At 44.3% G+C, this 18798-nt stretch overlaps 1 protein-coding gene across 1 annotated transcript in view; it reads right to left on the bottom strand.

The window, feature by feature from the left end:
- Window positions 1–18450, bottom strand: part of SPECC1L (sperm antigen with calponin homology and coiled-coil domains 1 like) — a 114611-nt gene extending 96161 nt beyond the window's left edge. Inside the window, exon 1 of the mRNA XM_055119046.1 lies at window positions 18319–18450. The gene's annotated coding sequence lies outside the window, so the exon portion shown is untranslated. The remainder of the gene's footprint in view (window positions 1–18318) is intronic.
- Window positions 18451–18798: the final 348 nt, after the last annotated feature.

The raw sequence follows: 18798 nt of genomic DNA, 5'->3' as shown, positions 1-18798 counted from the left end.
CTACTGCTCCAGTCCAGACCGGACAGAAAAAATTCACTGGACTAATACTGCTTCGGACAGGACATGGTACTCATACAGCAGAGGGGACGGGGGAAGGACAGCGTGAGACAGGACTAGGTCTCTGGACACTGGAGGGGAAAGGACAGTGAAGGGACTGGCAAGTGCCATCCTACAGGTAAGGAGAGAGAAGCCTAGAACCACCTCAACTGTACAAAAAGCTACGACTTCATACGTATCTGAAGTTTTATAGGCAAATCTTTCCTATATTACTCAAAGGCCCACATACTCAAGAGCAAGTCCAATTTCCCAGTGACAGAAACCAGTGCCTGCAACGCAAAAATTAATGAGATATAGGAAAGACAACATCCTTTTCTTCTTGACCTCAGAAACTACTTTCAAAGATGGATGGTGGCCGAGAATTCTAACAATCCTTTCTCAGAAGCCACTTCGTAGTCAGTGGAGAATCTGACACTGCTTACTACCCACATTTTCCGTTTGCAGTATATATGCCTCTGGCCAGGCAAACAGTGTCTACCCAGCTTTCCTATGAAAGTGTGCCTCAGGTCAGCAGGAGTGCTTTACTGTGCTTCACAATGCTGCATTAGAAGGAAAAAGCAGAAACAGGCTTGCAAAAGGTGTGTGTCAAGGTTTTTCTGCTGACAGTTATCCAAAACCGTGTACTCATTTTATGTCCCTGTGTCATATTTAGAGTATCTGCATTGTACGTTTTTAAATATCATTCCATCTTAGATTTATGTTTATAGTGAACCGTAACTTTTAGATGCACTGAGAAACTTAAAAAAGTATGTAAGTTGCTTTATCGTAATATTCACTTTATTGCAGTGGTCTGGAACCCAATCCCTAACAGCCCTAAAGCTCATATAGGTTGTACGCCTATACAACCACTGGGAACTAGTAACAAAATAGAATAACAACCTGGGGAAGTCAGCACGGAGGATACTAAACCTTGAGCGAGAAAATAAATACCGCACTAGGCTTTCAACAGGGCACCTCCTACTCATTCAGTAAATCCTCTCACTTCTTTAATTTTTATTTCCAGTTAAAGAGCCCCCTGTGGTAATAGTATTGGGAAAATTATAAATTCAAACCACTTTACAGTCATGTTTAAAATATGGAAAGAGACCGGAGCAATAATATACAGCACGCAGGGTGCCTGCCTTGCACATGGCCAACCTGGGTTCAATCTCCTGAACCCCTAAGGGGGTGAGCACTGCTAGGAGTGATTCCTAAGCCTCCAGAATAGCCTCCAGAATGGCAGGGCCCCTCAAGCAAGAGAAGCACAAAGGGAGAAGATAAAGAAGAATAAAACAAAGAGAAGGCTGGAACAGAACAGAGCTAGAAAACCAATTTAATTCCCCATCCATTCTCCAATCACACCCCCAGGCTCCTAACTCTCAGCACCTTGAAAGGGCAGCCCTTCAATTCAGGGCAGGTTTTCAAAGGTGGTGCTTCCATAACTACTACTTAGAAGAGAATCTGCGAAGCAAGACAAAATAAACCCATCCTTCTCTCCATGGGAAAGCACTCCAAATATTCATTACAGGAAACAACACTCTACTGGAGTTTTCTCCCCCACCCCCGCCTCCAGGGTACATAATTGTGGCTACATAATTGCGTACTTTCTTTCAACTATGTAACTAAACAGTGTAACAGAAAGGCAATGGGCAGTGAAAAGAGCACAAAACTTTTCCTCAAATGGGGCTGGAGCAATAGTACAGCGGGTGGGGCGTTTGCCTTGTACAAGGCCAACCCAGGTTCGATTCCCAGCATCCCATACGGTCCCCTGAGCACCGCCAGGAGTAATTCCTGAGTGCAGAGTCAGGAGTAACCTCTGAGCATAGCCAAGTGTGACCCAAAAAGCCAAAACAAACAAACAAACAAAAAACCCAAAAACCCTTTTCCTCAGAAACCTGGGCTCAAATACAAGCACGGCCACTTGGGTAGCTCTGTATTCTTTATGTTAACCGAGGAAAGGAACAGTTTAGTGCTAGCTAACCTGAGATGTGCTGTGCGAAGATGAAGTTTGAAGAGAGGCAGAGGAAATGCAGGCTTTCAACTGTGCTGCTCGAGATGCACATCGGACTCTAACACTAAACATAAACTTAATAAAGCTTGTGACTAAATTAGATTTATCAATGATATTCTGGATCCCGGGACAACATAAACACATATGTGGAGGGAGGAGGGGACTGAGAAGCAAAGGCAAGGCCAGGGTGATGGTGCAAAGGGCTGGAACATATGCCTTGCCTGTGGGAAGCCCAGGTTTGATTCTCAGGTGTGATTCCTGGTACAGCACGTTTCCCTGAGCCTGGAGGAATCAGCACCACCAGGTGTGCCCCACCCCGCCAAAAAAAAAAAAAAAGGCAAGAGGGCAGTGACTAGAGTCCTCATGCCCCTAGAGTATACTCTAGCTGGCATCTATGCTCTAAGACTTGCAGAAATACCTTAACATCCAGTTGCTTTAAGAATTTTTTTTTTTTGCTTTTTGGGTCACACCCAGCAATGCTCAGGGGTTATTTCTAGCTTTGCACTCAGGAATTACTCCTGGCAGTGCTTGGGGGACCATATGGGATGCCGAGGATCGAACCCGGGTCGGCCGCATGCAAGGCAAACGCCCTACCCGCTGTGCTATCGCTCAGGCCCCATTGCTTTAAGAAATTTTTAAAAATTGCATTTTTAAGAAATTAAAGACAAGAAACATCATAACTAAAATGCAGCCCCAAAAAACTGCAGAACAGGGGCCCTAGAGACAGTACAGCAGGTAGGCTGCGTGTCTCGAACACAATCTACCTGGGCTTGATGCCCAACACCGCATATAGTTCCCTGAGCACCACCAGGAGTGACGCCCAAGCAGAACTGAGCACCACAGGTATGGCCCCCAAAACCAAAAGTAAAAACAAAGGCAAAATAATATTTGATCCATTACAGTGGAATGTTGATTAATAATGAATTATTTACATTCCATAATGGTGGAACTGAGTCTAGCTGAGCAAGTCTTTGAGGAGAGAGGATGACAGGAAGGTTAAGTAAATTTACATCTTGTGTCAATTTCTGGCCTAGGGAATGGCTCAAAATTGTCTGCCTTGTCAGCCTGAGGCTGCAGTTTGATGCTCAGTGCTGTTCACATGTGCCAAGCAAGAGTACAAGAGTTAGGTGTGTGCAAGCAATACAAGTTGTACAAACAGGACCAGAAGTGAAACCCCCCATAGGTACAGCAGAATGTGCTCAAGCACAACTAAGAGAGTCAGCCCTCAGCAAGTATTCAATGACAATTTGACACCCTCCAACATAAACGGTATGAGCACCAGAGTCAAGCAGTGTGTGAAATCTCTCTCCATTCGTTGCTTTAATAGCAAAGGGGCGGGGGGCGCAGCAGGAGGAGGCAAGTAAGAAATAAGGTATATTTTCCGGAAGAGGCCTAAGAGTAAGGCACCAACCTTCTGGGCTAAGACTTCGATTCAGCCACTGGCACTGCTCCGCAAGCCCACACGATCCTGGCTGCACTGTCGTAGTAATCCCAACACAACAAAACACTGCAATCTCCAGAGCACCACAGCCAACGCATGGAACTACAGCCAGTATCAAAACTAAAAGAGCATGAGACCAACACAACTGAGTATGTATGGCCCTGGGTCTTCATCACAACAAATGAAATGGGCAAAATAAAAATTAAAAACTGTGCATTCCCAACTTGGTTTTAAAGTCTGAAATGAAAAAACAAATTCTGAACAGAAACTTTTATTTCAACTGCATCTCCTGCAGGCCCAAGTAGTCCCAGCATCAATCTGCCGCTGAGGACAGGTCACAATTGTTCTGTTTTGTTGCTTTTTGGGCCACACCGGACAGTGCTCAGAGGTTTCTCCTGGCTCTGCACTCAGGACTTACTCCTGCGGTGCTCAGGGGACCATATGGGATGCTGAGGATAGAATCGGGTCAGTCATGTGCAAGACAAATGCCCTACCCACTGTACTATTTCGCTCTGGCCACAAAAGAACATAGTTTTTCCCTCCAGACCAATTCACTCTGCCTGACCCAGATTATTATACCTAAAACTCAACATGAATAATTGAAGAATTTACTCGAAAGACAATCTCAATAATTTAGAGGGCAACAAATACATAGAAGTTCAGAAAGAAAATAAGATTCTTGAATGGATCTGTTTTGCCATGTTACTCAAATGCTCTCATCACAAACTTCAACTTTTTTCACCTGGTGTTTTTGTAAAAATAATATAATAGGGGCTGGAGCAATAGTACAGAGTTTCAGGGGGCCTTGCCTTACACCCAGCCAACCTGGGTTTGATCCCTGACATCCCATACAGTTCTCTGAGCACCACCAGGAGTGATCCCTGAGTGCAGAGCCAGGATTACACCCTGAGCACCACTGGCTGTGACACAAAAACCAAAACCGTAGTATTTATAGTAATATTAAAAAGGAAAACATAAATGGGCGACAGCCAGTCAGCACACTGTGGAAGGCTGGGTCCCGGCAACCTCCAGGTGCACTGCCTTGCCCGGATGCATTCAAGATAAGAAGCAAAGCCACAAGTCATTCTGCCAAGGTTTGAAATTTGACCAATCACCCACTGACTGACAACTTCCACAAACCTACTATGTGAAAAAACTCATTTACATAAGACAAACTAAACCAGGACGGGGCCCACCTTTTCTGAATAGGTGCACTCCACACTTGAAGAACTTGAACATGCTGCTCAAGTGCTTGTTGGGTCTGTCTCCCAGACTGCAGAAGACATGGGACCAGACTTCACATTCTTGGCCAACATGGTGTCTCTTACTTAACACCACTGTAAGAGGATTTGAATGCAAGTTAGAAAATGGCAAACTTTGGGGCCGGAGTGATAGTACAACAGGCAGGGCATTTGCCTTACACGCAGTTAACCTGGGTTCCATCCCTGGCATTCCATATGGTCCCCCAAGTACCGCCAGGAGTAATACCTGAGTGCAGAGCCAGGAGTAACCGCTGAGCATTGCTGGGTATGACCCCCCAAAAAAGAAAAAGAGAAAATGGCAAACTTTGACATTAAGCACTTGCATACCATCTTTATGTCACTAGTTTGCCTCCCAGAGTAGTCCAAATTTACAAGAACCCATGGTATTTTGCCCGCATTTTTCCTTTTAGAAAAATGTTCCACTTTTGCTTACAAAATGACTAACATTAACAGATCCTATAACTTTTTTTAAAAAAAATTTTATTAGTGAATCACCGTGAGGTACAGTTACAGACTTACAAACTTTTGTGCTGGCATTTCAGTCATACAATGGTTGAGTGCCCATCCCTCCCACCACCTCAACCCACCCTCCCACCACCCCACCCCGCCTCTGTGGCAGGGCATTCCCTTTTGCTCTCTCTCCTTCTGGGTGTTGTGATCCTGTAACTTTTTTTGGCACTTTCACTACTTTGACTACTCAGAAAGCTGTCACAGACTGGAACTGTACTGGCTAACCCTCATGCTTTACTCTGGACTTCACACCATCTTCTTCATTAGAAAGTAAACTCTAGGGTCGAAGAAGATAGCCCAAAGGTCTAGAACCCTGTGTTCTACAGGACTACTTCCATGTATCTTCAGGAGTAACCTAGCAGCTCTTGAGCACTGCCGGGCATGGCTATGGCAATCCCCACACTGCCAGGCCCACACACTGAACTGTCAGGTGCCAAGCCAGGCGGAGCACGGTGGGGAGTGAGCCCTTGGGCCCTTGGGCCTGGGAATCAACCTCTTCATAAAAAAATAAATCGAAAGAGTTGGTGGGTTTTATTTTTGTTTTGTTTTTGTTTTTTTTTTTTTTTTTTTTTTTGCTTTTTGGGTCACACCCAGAGATGCTCAGGGGTTATTCCTGGCTCTGCACTCAGGAATTACTCCTGGCGGTGCCCGGGGTACCATATGGGATGCTGGGAATCGAACGCGGGTCAGCCATGTGCAAGGCAAACGTCCTATCCACTGTCCCCCAAAAGGGATTTTTGCTGGAACTCTAAGAGATTTTTCTGTTTGCTGGAACATCTATGACCACTTAATAAATATCTGCTGAATTGAATAAATGGTGTATTTATACTACTTATAACTAAAAACTCACTAATCACCATGAGTTACAGCAATACCACTGTATTTAATGGCATTTCCAAAACTATTAAGTGAATAGAATAAGGTGTGAACCATTGAGATGTAATTGCATTTTAAAAAAATGTTTTTTACTTAAAGAGCTGTGGTTTACAAAGTTATTGATAGTTGAATATTAAGCATTATTATTATTATTATTATTTTGCTTTTTGGGTCACACCCAGCAATACACAGGGGTTACTCCTGGCTTATGCACTCAGAAGTTACTCCTGGCGGTGCTCAGAGGACAATATGGGATGCTGGGAATCGAACCCAGGTCAGCCTCGTGCAAGGCAAACACCCTACCTGCTGTGCTATCACTCCAGCCCTAAGCATTATATTTCAACACCAATCCCACCACCAATGTCAACTTCCCTCCACCAGTGTTTCCATAATCTCTCCCCACCTCCAATCCCCGACCCATCCTCTCGTGTCAATTTCACAAAGTTTCAGTGGCTGAAATGGTTTCAGTGTTGTTGAGTCTGTGTTTTGGGTATGTGGCTATACTATTCACCCATATCACCAGTATAACTGATGTCCTGGTCTCTGTCCATTACTTCCTGCTCTTTTCTTCTTCCCCCTTGATTTGTTTCCTTCTCTGTCCTTCTTGCTCACCACTGGGGTCAAGAGTGATCTAGACATCCCTCCCTCCTTTATAATACAGTTCCTCATCCATTGTTCTATATACTACAGATAACTGAGATCATCCTGTGTCTGTCTTTCTTCTGGTTTACTTCACTCAACATGAAGTTGAGTGAAGTAAACCAGTTCTAACCAAGTTGCAGCAAATTGCATGCTTTCATCGTTCCCAGTAGTTGTAGCCCACATCTTTGTAATGATTCACCTGTCATTGGATACCTGGGTTGATTCCGTATCTTAGCTACTGTCACGAGTGCGGCAATAAATAGTGGTGTGCATATGTCCTTCTGAATGTTTTTATGTCCTGGGGGGTAGATGCCCAAAAGTGCAACTGTTGAGCCATATGGCAGTTCAATCCTTTCACTGAGAAATCTCTATACAGTTTTCCACAGGCTTGTACCAAATAACATTCCCACAAGCATTCCACGAGCAATGGATGAGAGTTCCTTTTCACCACATCCCCACCAACAAAGGTTGTTTCTACTGTTTTGACATGTGTCATTCTCACTGGAGTGAGATGGTATCTCATTGTTGTCTTGATCTGAATTTCTCTGATAAGTGATGCTGATTGTACTTTCATGTACTACACTGGCCATCCGTCTTCCTCTGAGACGTGTCTATTCATTTTCACTCCCCATTGATTGATATCATTTTTAAAATTTTTTGCTGCTGTTGATCTGAGTACTTCATATATTCTGGATATCTATTTCAAATGTTGAATGCAAATATGTTCTCCCATTCAGTTAGCTGTCAATTTGTTTTAGCCTGTATTTCTTTTGCTTTCTTTTGCAATTCTTCAATTTCATATAGTTCTGTTTATTTATTTTTAATTTTGTTGCTTTTGCCAGTAGTATAAGATTACTAAAGACACCTTTGAGGTCCAAAATTTGAGGCGTTCTGCCTATATTTTCCTCAATGTTCTTTATAGTTTCTTGTCAGATCTCAAGGTCTTTGATCCACTTTGAATGGACTTTTGTGTAAGGTGTAAGATATGGATCCAGCTTTAATATCTTTCATGTAGTTATCCAGTTTTCCCAGCACCATTTGCTGAAGAAGCTATCTTTATTCCATTTCATGTTATCAGCTTTCTTACTGAAAATTACCTGTCCATATATATGGGTTTTGGTCACTGGATTTTCAATTCTGATTCATTGATCAGAGGGTGTATCTTTATTCCAGTACCATGCAATTTTGATCACTATAGCTTTATAATTCTCTCTCTCTCTCTCTCTCTCTCTCTCTCTCTCTCTCTCTCTCTCTCAGCCCAGCAAGCTACCGATACTGCCAAGAGAGTATTCCGCCCACATGGCATAGCCTGGCAAGCTACCCGTGGTATATTCGATATACCAAAAACAGTAACAAGTCTCACAATAGAGACACTGGTGCCCGCTTGAGCAAACTGATGAACCATGGGATGACAGTGCTACAGTGCTAGCTTTATAATATGGTTCCAAATTACGTAATGAACTACTCCCCAATTTCTTATTTTTCAGTATGGCTTTGGTATATGGTCTTTTCTAATTCCACACAAACTTTATTATTGACTTTCTTAGATCCTGGAATAATGTAGTCTGAATTTGGAAGGGGATTGCACTGAATCTATATAATCACTGAGGTAGTCATTTTAATAATATTGATTCTTCCAGTCCATGAGTATAAGATATTTTTCCTTTCTCAGGTCTTCTTAGAAAATTTAGATTTCTTAAGTGATTTAAGTTTCCATGGTATAGACCTCCCATGTCTTTTGTTAAGTTGATTCCTAGATACTTGATGTTTTTGTATACTATTTTTAAATGGGATAGACTCCCTGATCACTTTCTCCTCTGATTCATTCGTTGTATCTAAGAATGCAACCAATTATTGTGTTTGTAACTGACGACTTTGCTGTATTGGTTTACTGTTTCAAGCTTTCTTGTGGACTCTTCAGGATCTTCTATGTATATCATCATGTCATCTTAAATATTGGAAACTCTTGTTTCCAATTTGTATCCCTATGATTTTTCTTGCCTGACTGCTGACCAGGACTTCTAATACTATGATGAATGAAAGAGAAGGGAGTTGACATCCTTATCTTGTATCTATCTCAGAGGGAATTCATTCAAATTTTTACCATTAAGGAGAATACTGGCTGTGGTCCGGTTATAGATACCTGTTACTATCTTGAGGAAGGTTCCTTCCACCCCTATTTTGTTGAGGGTTTTTATCATGAATGGATGTTGGATCATGTCAATGATTTTCTCTGCAACAACTGATATATGATTTTTATCTTTCCTTTTACTAATTTGGTGTACTACGTTGATTTGCGATGTTGAACCATCCTTGCATCCCTGGAATGAATTCCACTTGATCAGGGTGTTTGGTTTTTCTTCATATGTTGTTGGATTCAGTTACCTAAGATTTTGCTAATGATTTTTGCATCAATATTCATCAGGGAGATTGGTCTGAAATTTTCTTTTCTGGAAGTGTCTGTGTCTGCTTTGAATATTAATGTTAGCTTCACAGACGTTGTGGGAGATTCCTGTGTCTTCGATATTTTGTAAGAGCTTAAGGAGTGTAGGAAGTAAATCTTTGAAGGTTTGATAGAACTCACCAGTGAACCCACCAAGACCAGGACTTTTGTTCTTGGGGAGATTCTTAATTACTTTTCCTTCTTTATTCCTAACAGCACTTCCCCTCAACTTGTGGCAAGCGTCCTGCCATGATCAGTCTTCCTAGCTCTTGTTTCTTCTGTCTTTGAATATTATCCTTATACTGTTTTCTTTTTTATAACCCTCAAATGAGTATGATCATTATAGTCTTTCTCCCTCTGACTCATTTCACTCAGCTTGATATTCCATGTCCATCCATGTATAAGCAAACTTCATGACTTCATTTTTCCTAAGGGTTGCATAGTACTCTGTTGTGTAGATATACCAGTTTGTTTGTTTTTTAGGGGGGGAGGGTCATACCCGGCAATGCACAGGAGTTACTCCTGGCTCTGCACTCAGGTATTACTCCTGGCAGTGCTCAAGGGACCATATGGGATTCTGGGAATCGAACCCGGGTTGGCTGCATGCAAGGCAAATGCCCTACCTGCTATGCTATTGCTCCAGCCCCTATACCATAGTTTTTGATGTGTGCCGATCTCTATGGTGTGAAATATTTCACTGTTGCTTTGATTTGCATTGCTCATTTGGGATTTTTCTTCTCTCTTAATGTAGGCCAGCATTACTACAGCTTTTGCTGTAACTCATAGATATATACCCCTTAGTATCCTTTGGATTTTTGCTGAATCCCGTAGATTCTTCAGTTTATGCCTTCATTTTCATTAGTTTTAAGGAATCTTTATTTCTTCCTTGATTTCCTCTTTGATCCAATTATTGTTCAGCAGTGTTCTGTTCAGACAAGCATCGACAGTTTCCCCATCTTTTTTCTGTGGTTAATTTGTATTTTTATAATGCCATCTAAGAAGGCAGTTTGTACAATTTATATATTTATAAATTTGTTTGTTTCAGTTACACCTAAATATGTAATCTATCCTGAAGAATGTTTAGAATGTTCTCTACGTATACATCAGAAAAGAAAAATGTTTTGAGCCCTCTATATGTTCAGCATCCCAGTTCTTTCAGCTCCTCATTTAGGGCTCTTGTTTCTTTACTGATATTCTGTCTAGTTGATCTGTCCAGTTGGTAAATGTGGTGTGTTGAAGTCTCCTACTACTGTTGTATTTCCGTAATTGTGTTTCTTTAGGTTTATGAGCAGAAGCTTTATGAACTTTGCTGAGTCTTCTTTGGTACATAAATGCTGATGACAGTATTTCTTGATCTTTTGTCCTTTTGACCATTAAGTCATGCCCATCCTTATCTCCAATTAGCTTCTTTATACTGAGTGGAATTTGGTCTGATATAAGTATAGCTGTCCCCGCTTTTTTTTTCCTTTTTTGGGTCTTCCATTGGCCTGTCTGTTTTCCAGCCTTTCGCTCTAAATTTGAATTTATCCCATGAATGTAAGTGTGATTCCCGTAGGCACCAAATATATTTTCTTTCCTGATCCATCCAGCTACTTTTTGCCTTTTTCTAGGGCAGCTTAGTCCATTAATATTCAGAGAGATTACTAACATAAAAAGCTGTGTTGCTGTGTGTGTGTGTCTTTCAAAAATTCTAACAGAAATGGTTTGTCTCAAATGCTGTCAGCTCTTGTTCGCTTAAAAGGTTCTTATCCCTCCCTCAAATCTAACTGATAGTTTTGCAGACTAGTGGACTCTAGGATGGAAGTTTTTTTCAGTCACTACTTTGAATACATCATTCTACTCTTTCCTGGCTTGTAAGATGTTATATGGAAGGTTTGTGGTGATTCTAATAGTTTTCCTTACCATTGAGGGTTTTCTCTCCCTTACTGTTTTAAGCAGTCTGTCTTTGTCTTTTGATTTTACTGTTTTGATTACTATGTGTCTTGGCGTTCTTTTTGTTTGAGTTTATTTTGCTTGGTATTCTCTGGATCTCTTGAATCGGTGCAGGAGCCTCTCTCAAGACTTCAGGAAAGTTCTCAATTATTATTTCTCCCACCAGCTGCAATTTCCCATGATCTTTTTCTTCTCCTAGTAATCCTATAACTCAAACATTAATCCTCTTCCTATTATCTATCACAAATTTTACATTCTCTTCCATTTATTTCCTTTTCTTTTTTCACTTCATTATTGGTGATGATTAGTATTGGTGATGATATCGTCAATATTACTGATGCAATCCTCTGCATGTTGAATTCTGTTGCTAAATTGCTATTGTATTTTTTAACTCCTTCATTTTCATTTGTATAAACTCTTTGAGACCCTGATCAGTTAAGTTGGTTGAACTTCTATTCCAGTGAGTGCTTTATTTCCATGGCCACTGTATAGAGCATTGATTTGAATTCCTCATCAATGTCTCTTCAGGGCTGATGATTTGCCAGGACTTTTGTCCCTGTCTGCCAGAGCAGGTGAAATCCTTTGTCTCACCAATGTTCGTAAAGATTTGTAGGTGCTATGATTTGAGCTTCAGATTCCCAGATACCTGAGGTTTGATATAATTTGTTACTTTTCAGCATGCAGTGTTCTTCATAATTTATTACTCTACAATGTTTGTACTCATAGTCTGTTATTTCACTGGTCATGCAGTTCAGTATCTAATATTTCCACTTGTATATAAGTGTTAAAATAGACATATTTGAGGAAATATATAAGAAACAGAAACCCTGGGGCTGGAGTGATAGCACAGCAGGTAGGGTGTTTGCCTTGCACGCGGCCGACCCAGGTTCGATTCCCAGCATCCCATATGGTCCCCTGAGCACCGCCAGGAGTAATCCCTGAGTGCATGAGCCAGGAGTAACCCCTGTGCAACGCCAGGTGTGACCCAAAAAAGCAAATAATAATAATAATAATAAAATTTAAAAAAAAAAAGAAACAGAAACCCTTGAAATTGGCAAGAATGAAAAGGTGGTTCTGAGTTCAAGAGGGTTTTTGGACAGGCTTCCTCAATCCAGAGGACTCCGGAGAGGTCACAGATGGTGCAGAAGCCACAAGCAGAGTGGGGGGCTCAAGCCCTTGACACATGTGGATGACAAAAGGGGTCAGCATCAGCTTTCTGGGTTCTTGGGTGCATGCCGTGGTCTCAAAAGGAGTTTGGGAGGGACTTCCTCAGTCCCAGGAACCCAGGAAGACGTCACAGATGGAGCAAGAGCCAGAGTGCGATGGGGGCTAGAGCCCTTGATGCACCTGAATCTGTAACTGATTTTTTTTTAAAGGATAGTTGAGACCTATCATTATAAAAAAAAAAGTAGAAAACTTGGAACCCTAAATACTATAGTGGGGAAGATAAAATGGTGCAGCTCTGACAAAGAGTTTGGAGATAACTCAAAAAGTTCATCATGTCTACCATATAACTTCAGTGAGTTGAATCTTAGAAATACATCCAGGAGAACTGAAAACATACGTCTAGAGACGAACATAAAAATACACAGCTACATATGTTGAGGAGCCAAAAGTAGGAAAAAAAATAATAATGTACATCAACTAATGACCAGATAAAATACAAGAAACAATGTATTAATATGAAAACTGAATGCTTAAATAGGCTCATTAAATAAATCAAATAAAAGGTAACACAGCCACACAATTGAACTTTTATGAGAACTCCAAAACTGGAAAATCCATAGAGACCAAAAAAACCATATTTGTGATTGTCAAGAGAAGTAGAGAAGAAATTGACTACTAATGTGAGCCCCATTTCTTCCTGCGGTGATGTTGTGGTCTTAGAAAGTGGAGATTAGGGGCTGGAGAGATAGCACAGCGGGTAGGGTGTTTGCCTTGCACGCGGCCGACCCGGGTTCGAATCCCAGCATCCCATATGGTCCCCTGAGCACGGCCAGGGGTAATTCCTGAGTGCAGAGCCAGGAGTAACCCCTGTGCATCGCCAGGTATGACCCAAAAAGCAAAAAAAAAAAAAAGTGGAGATTAACACACAATTCTAAATGTACTAGAAACCACTAAAGCATGTGGTTCAGAGCATGAACTTGGGCTAGGAGACAGGACAGTGATCAGAGTACTTGCTAGGTATCCTAATTAGTGTATACGTGTGCGTGCACATGCTCACACACAGACACAGACACGTAACACACTCTACAAAGGAACCAGGTGGTCAAAAATCTTGGGTCAGGTGGGGCAAAAGCAAAGCACAAAGGAAAGGTGGCAGCAGGACACGGGTGTGGGCTAGGGGCCGTCTCCTGAGAGAAAGTATGCTACTAAAATTGTTCTGGAGAAGAGCAGCCAATATTCTGCCTCAGGAATTCCTGATGAACGTGTCACTGGGAGATGGAGAACTTGGGATTTTTTACAAAAAAAATATGAGAAGGAAGAAAAGAAGAAAGAGGCAACTTTCATTCTGAATCAGTGTTTCTTCACAAATCTCAAATGCTGCTAAATTTCTTTGCATGTCTCTTTCCTTGACCACTCCCAGTGATATACTGCCAACCAGGTCCTACGGTAAGATTTAAAGCCAGAGCTCAGCAATACAAACATTATTTGGACCCAGAGGGGTTAAGATTTTTGTTCTTAGTGTAAGTTAGTTTTTTTACAAACCAAATAAGAGTTTCAAAATTATAATGCTGGGGATGTACCCCAATATAAAACTCTGTCTTGACCCTGGGTTCAAAACCTGGCGCCGAAATAAACAAAAAATCGTATAATAATTGTAATACGGGAATACTTTGAGACAAAGTACTTTTCTCCTTTTCTGTTTTCTTTACACTATATGCACAATAGAAAAACCTGAAATTTAATATCTTAATCTCTTAAACCTTTATTGTCCAAACATTAAAAAAAGGAAAAAGAAAATCCTGACCACATAACAAAAACACAAGGTGGAAGGCATACAAGAGGGAAATGGGTAGCAATCTTCTCCAAAAGCACATTCTTTCCACAGTTGCAGGGTGGAATTGCCTACTTGGTTTCTGGACAACAAAGTGGACATTAGATAGAGTATCTTCTTCAGGAAATAAGACTTGAATTACGCACTAAGATACAATTAATCAGACTTTGCAAGCTGGTGTACATTGCAGGGAGGTGTTTCACAACCGACCAGGTTAAGTGCAGCACCTGGAGTGAAAGGCTCCTTGAGGGCAGAATTAAGTGGTCTACTTCCTCTGTAGTGCTATACAGCAGCCAACAGACACAGGAACTTTCTGCCAGGCCACACACTTTGCTATGCACGGTATGTCACCAGCTGGGAGAGGTCACAGACAAAAGATAGTCAGCTCCTAATTGGAGGGGCATGTGGGGAGTGAGGGGGCACACAGGAAAAGGACTACAGGAGACAGGCAAGATAATATCTGACCTGGGTTTTGAAGGTGATAAGCAGATAAAATGAGAACATTCCAGCAGAGACGGACAAGGAAACTGGACACAGTTCAAAGGATAGAGAGTTGTTCAGCAAAGCTCAATGAAGCACTGAAAGAGGTAGAGAAAGGCCAGGGTAGAGGCCAAAGCCCAGTGATGAAGTGTTCTGAATACCAAGCTAAGGTGGGTTTGATTACAAAGATAGCAGAAGCAATTTAAAAAATGTAATGGTGGGTGGGATGGGGTGGTGACTATGAAGAGATCAATATTTTGAGAAGACAGATACAATGAGGCCAGTGAAATAGTGCAGCGGGTAGGGAGACTGCCTTGAATGTGGCCGACCCAGGTTCAATCCCCAGAATCCCATGTGGTCCCCAAGCATCACCAGGAGTAATTCCTGAGTACAGAGCCAGAAGTAACCCCTGAGCATCACCGGATGTGACCCCAAAATTTCTTTTTAACTGTCACTGTCAACACTGTCATCCAGTTGTTCACTGATTTGCTCAAGCGGGCACCAATAACGTCTCCATTGTGAGACTTGTTACTGTTTTTGGAATATCGAATACGCCATAGGAAGATTGCCAGGCTCAGCCATTCGGGCAGGGATACTCTCGGTAGCTTGCCGGGCTCTCCGAGAGGGATAGAGGAATCGAACCCGGGTCGACCACATGCAAGGCAATGCCCTACCTGCTGTGCTATCGCTCCAGCTCTTTAATTTTTAAAAAAATGAAAAAAAATTGCAGAAATATACTTTCAAGACTTAATCAAAAAACAAAGAAAAAGCTACAATGAAGACATATCTATAGGAAGATATATATTTTTCATCTAGTCATGAAAAATTCTGACCAGATCTGCACAAATTTCCTGTAAGCAATTAACATTATTTTTTTTAAATGGAGAAGGCTGTGATGAAAAAAGCAATCCCCTGAATATAGACATGCGCATTGTTAAGTGTTAAGAGCTTGCATTATTAATTTTCAATTCAATACTTTCAAACTGTATGATATATGATCAAAATAATCCATTTTGATACTTTAAGTATGTACGTACAAAAAAAAAAAAAAAAGGACAATCTTATCTGCTATATGCCAGACCCAATAGAGCTTAGGGCTGACTCCTGGTCCTGTGCTCAGAGATCACTCCTGAAAAACACAAGTTTTAAAGACTTCACAGATGTCAAGATCCTCTCTAACATGTCCTCTGGGAGAAACCACAGATACTTCTAGCAAGAAAGTTCCCAAACTTTATAGCCTACAGCACCCTTTCAGAAAAACAAATGACACAGCACTCCCCAAATACACCCAAAGCTATTACCTTCCCCAGGACAGTCCTAGGAGGCTACTGCCCTCTTTGAGAAACATGGTTCTAGCATGACCAAACTACGATCAGACCTGTAAACCTTGATGGTTATGTTGTTTCACAGCATAAAACTGAGGCCACAAGGTGAAGCTTTCTGAGCTGACAGACAACCCCAGTGGGGGTTTCGTTACCTCAGCAACGAGTCCACTCAGCACTAACAACTGCAACCACAGGGAAGCATGTTCCTGCCAATTTGCCATTCACCACCATTCACTGTCACCAGTTTCACATATTAAATATACCTATTTTAACACTAAGAAAATGACTCATTTTTTGAAACGAGTAAGCTTCGTTCTTCTCAGTACATAGGGCAAGTGACGGCTCCCTTTCGAGAGCATGACCTGCCTCTGCTCTAACTTTATGATGCTGGGATATAAAAGCCCACACAACAATGCCACAGGCCAGGGGAGAAGACCCAGTTCTAACCCTGCCCAAGGAAGATTTTGTAGACAGCGACCCATGAAGTGCTAAAATTGGCATACTACCGCTCCTTTCCATTGCCTCCCTCATCCCCGCACTGTGAGACAGGAAAGAAAGCTCCCAGAAGGAAACCCCGCTGGCTGGCCTTGAAGCAGATCCAACCTCCTGGCACGGCCTCTGCTGAGATGGACGGTCTACACACTCTGTGCACACTAGCCATGGGGTTCAAATGCGGGTGCCAAGTGCCCGAAAACCTAAATCTGAAGTGGGGTACTGAGTCCACCAAGATGGAAGTGGTCCAATGTTGGGTCCATCACAATGTAAACACAAAGAAACCTGCTTGGGAGAATCTGTATCTCCAAATACTGCAGAGACCCACCCTCTGGCTTAAGTCGTAATTCTGGTGCAAACTTCACATTAGCCTCAACGGCTATAATCCCTCTCCACTCACTGCAATGCTGTGCCTGTCGCTCAGATAATGCATAAAAAAGCCTTTCCAGGGCACAATATTCATTTTCCATTTTTCCTTTGGGCCAAATTTGGCTCTTGACTCTGTGTTCAGGGATCACTTCTGGGGGCTCTCTTTGGGGACCCTACGAGGTACTGGGGATCAAACCGGGTCAGCAGCATGCAAGGCAAGCACTTAATCCCTGTAATGTATCTTCAGCCCCAATTACTCTTACTGATGATGAGCAAGTAAGTGATCAAGCCTCCCACCTCCCAAAGAAGCGGCCCATCAAGAGGGAAAGGATTTCAGAGAAAATGCTAAGTACTGCTCTAAGTACTGCACGGGTCGTTCCTCTCTAGGAAGGGGCTCCCTCCCAGATTCCTACTGCACCCCAGACCTCAGGCGCTGAGCTGCCTCCTCACCCACCCACCCAATGCCACAGCTCGGCTTTCATCTCCTGCGGGGCAGCAAACAGGCTGGGCTCTGCAATAGCCACTCTTTTCTCGAGCCTGCAGTGAGCCGGGGAACACTATCCATGGCTCTTTTCTCCCATTTTTCTCCAAACCCTGTGATGCACAGAGCAGCAACGGTCCTGGTAGCTGGGGCTGTGAATTTTTCCTGGGTCCTTCCTTACCTGCCGGCAAAGGACCAAGGACCGCAGTAAACTGGGGGTTCCCAGCAGCAGTTAAGTTCACAGCGGCTTGTTCTCTCTTCATAGGCTCAATGGACTGAGATGAAGCAGAAAAGGATCATACCCCCCACCCCACCCCACACCCCAGTCCTGTCCAGGGGCGCTGCCCCAAATCAACTAGGATGCCCCTAACTTAACTGCTGACAACCATGACCAGGCTGGGGGGGAACCAGAACACCCAAGTGTGCATTTCCACCCCGGCACATGCAAGCGGGTTTCAGAGCACTGGGGAGGGGGTGGGGGGAGAGAACACAATCCAACGGGCTGCGGAAGCACCGGCTGCAGCACACTCGGGGAGTGAGGTAGGGTGGGGTGGGGTGGGATGGGGTGGGATGGGATAGAGGGGTCCCACAGTCCGCAGCCCCGCACTGCAGAACGGGCTGTGGGACAAGGAACCGGCGGTGGGGCGGCGGCCCAGGCCTGAACTGCGGCGCAGAGAAAGCAAAGCGCAAGGGGTCGCGCCCGGCCCCTGCGCCCAGCGTGGGGGGCACTGGAGAAGGGGACACCCGCTCAAACCGGGCACCGGCCAGGGCCAGCCCACACACCCGGGGCCCGGGTGTGGGGCGGGGTAGGGATGGGCGTGGGGGTGGTGGGGGGGGGTCCTCCGCCGAGGGGGACGGCGCAGGCGCAGGAGGGCCGGGGGCCCAGCGCGGGAGGGCGCAGGCGCGGGGCCCGCTGGGGTCTGCGGGGCCGCCTGGGCCTGGCCGCGCGGGCGGCGACGGACCGGACCGTCCATCCCCGCGCCGCACAGCCGGGGGACGCGGCGGCGCGCGGGCGCTTACCGTGCGGCGCCGCCTCGCTCGCTCCTCAGCTCCGGACGGCGGGGCCGGGGCGGCGAGCTGGCCCGGTGGCGCGGCCCGAATCCGTTGAGTCCGGCCTCGGGGCAGCAGCCAACCCGGCGGCGCGGTTCGTCCGGCCCGCCCCACCGCCCTCCCGGCCCACGCCCTCGGCCCGCCCCCGGCCCCGCCCCGTCCGGCTCCCGCCGCCTGCGCAGGCGCAGCCCAGGCCCCGCCCCCACGCCTGCCCCGCCCCGCCCACTTCACGCCCTCCCCGCCTGCACTGCGCAGGCGCTCTGTCCCGTTTCCCCCCCCCCCCCCCACACACACACACTGGAGTCTGTACAAGTACACGCGCGTCAGCTTCGCGCTGGGGCTTTGGCTTGTCCTGGGATTCTTGGGGAGGCTGAGTAGGGCGCGGCCAGGTAATGACCTTAGTGCTTCTCAGCCCCAGAGACTCTCTCCTTAGTTCAAAGGTTCACCCTC

This window comes from Sorex araneus, chromosome 11 (assembly GCF_027595985.1).
Source record: "Sorex araneus isolate mSorAra2 chromosome 11, mSorAra2.pri, whole genome shotgun sequence".
NCBI lineage: Eukaryota > Metazoa > Chordata > Mammalia > Eulipotyphla > Soricidae > Sorex > Sorex araneus.
Note: the sequence above shows the minus strand (reverse complement) of the source record. Positions and strands in the feature narration are given on the sequence as shown.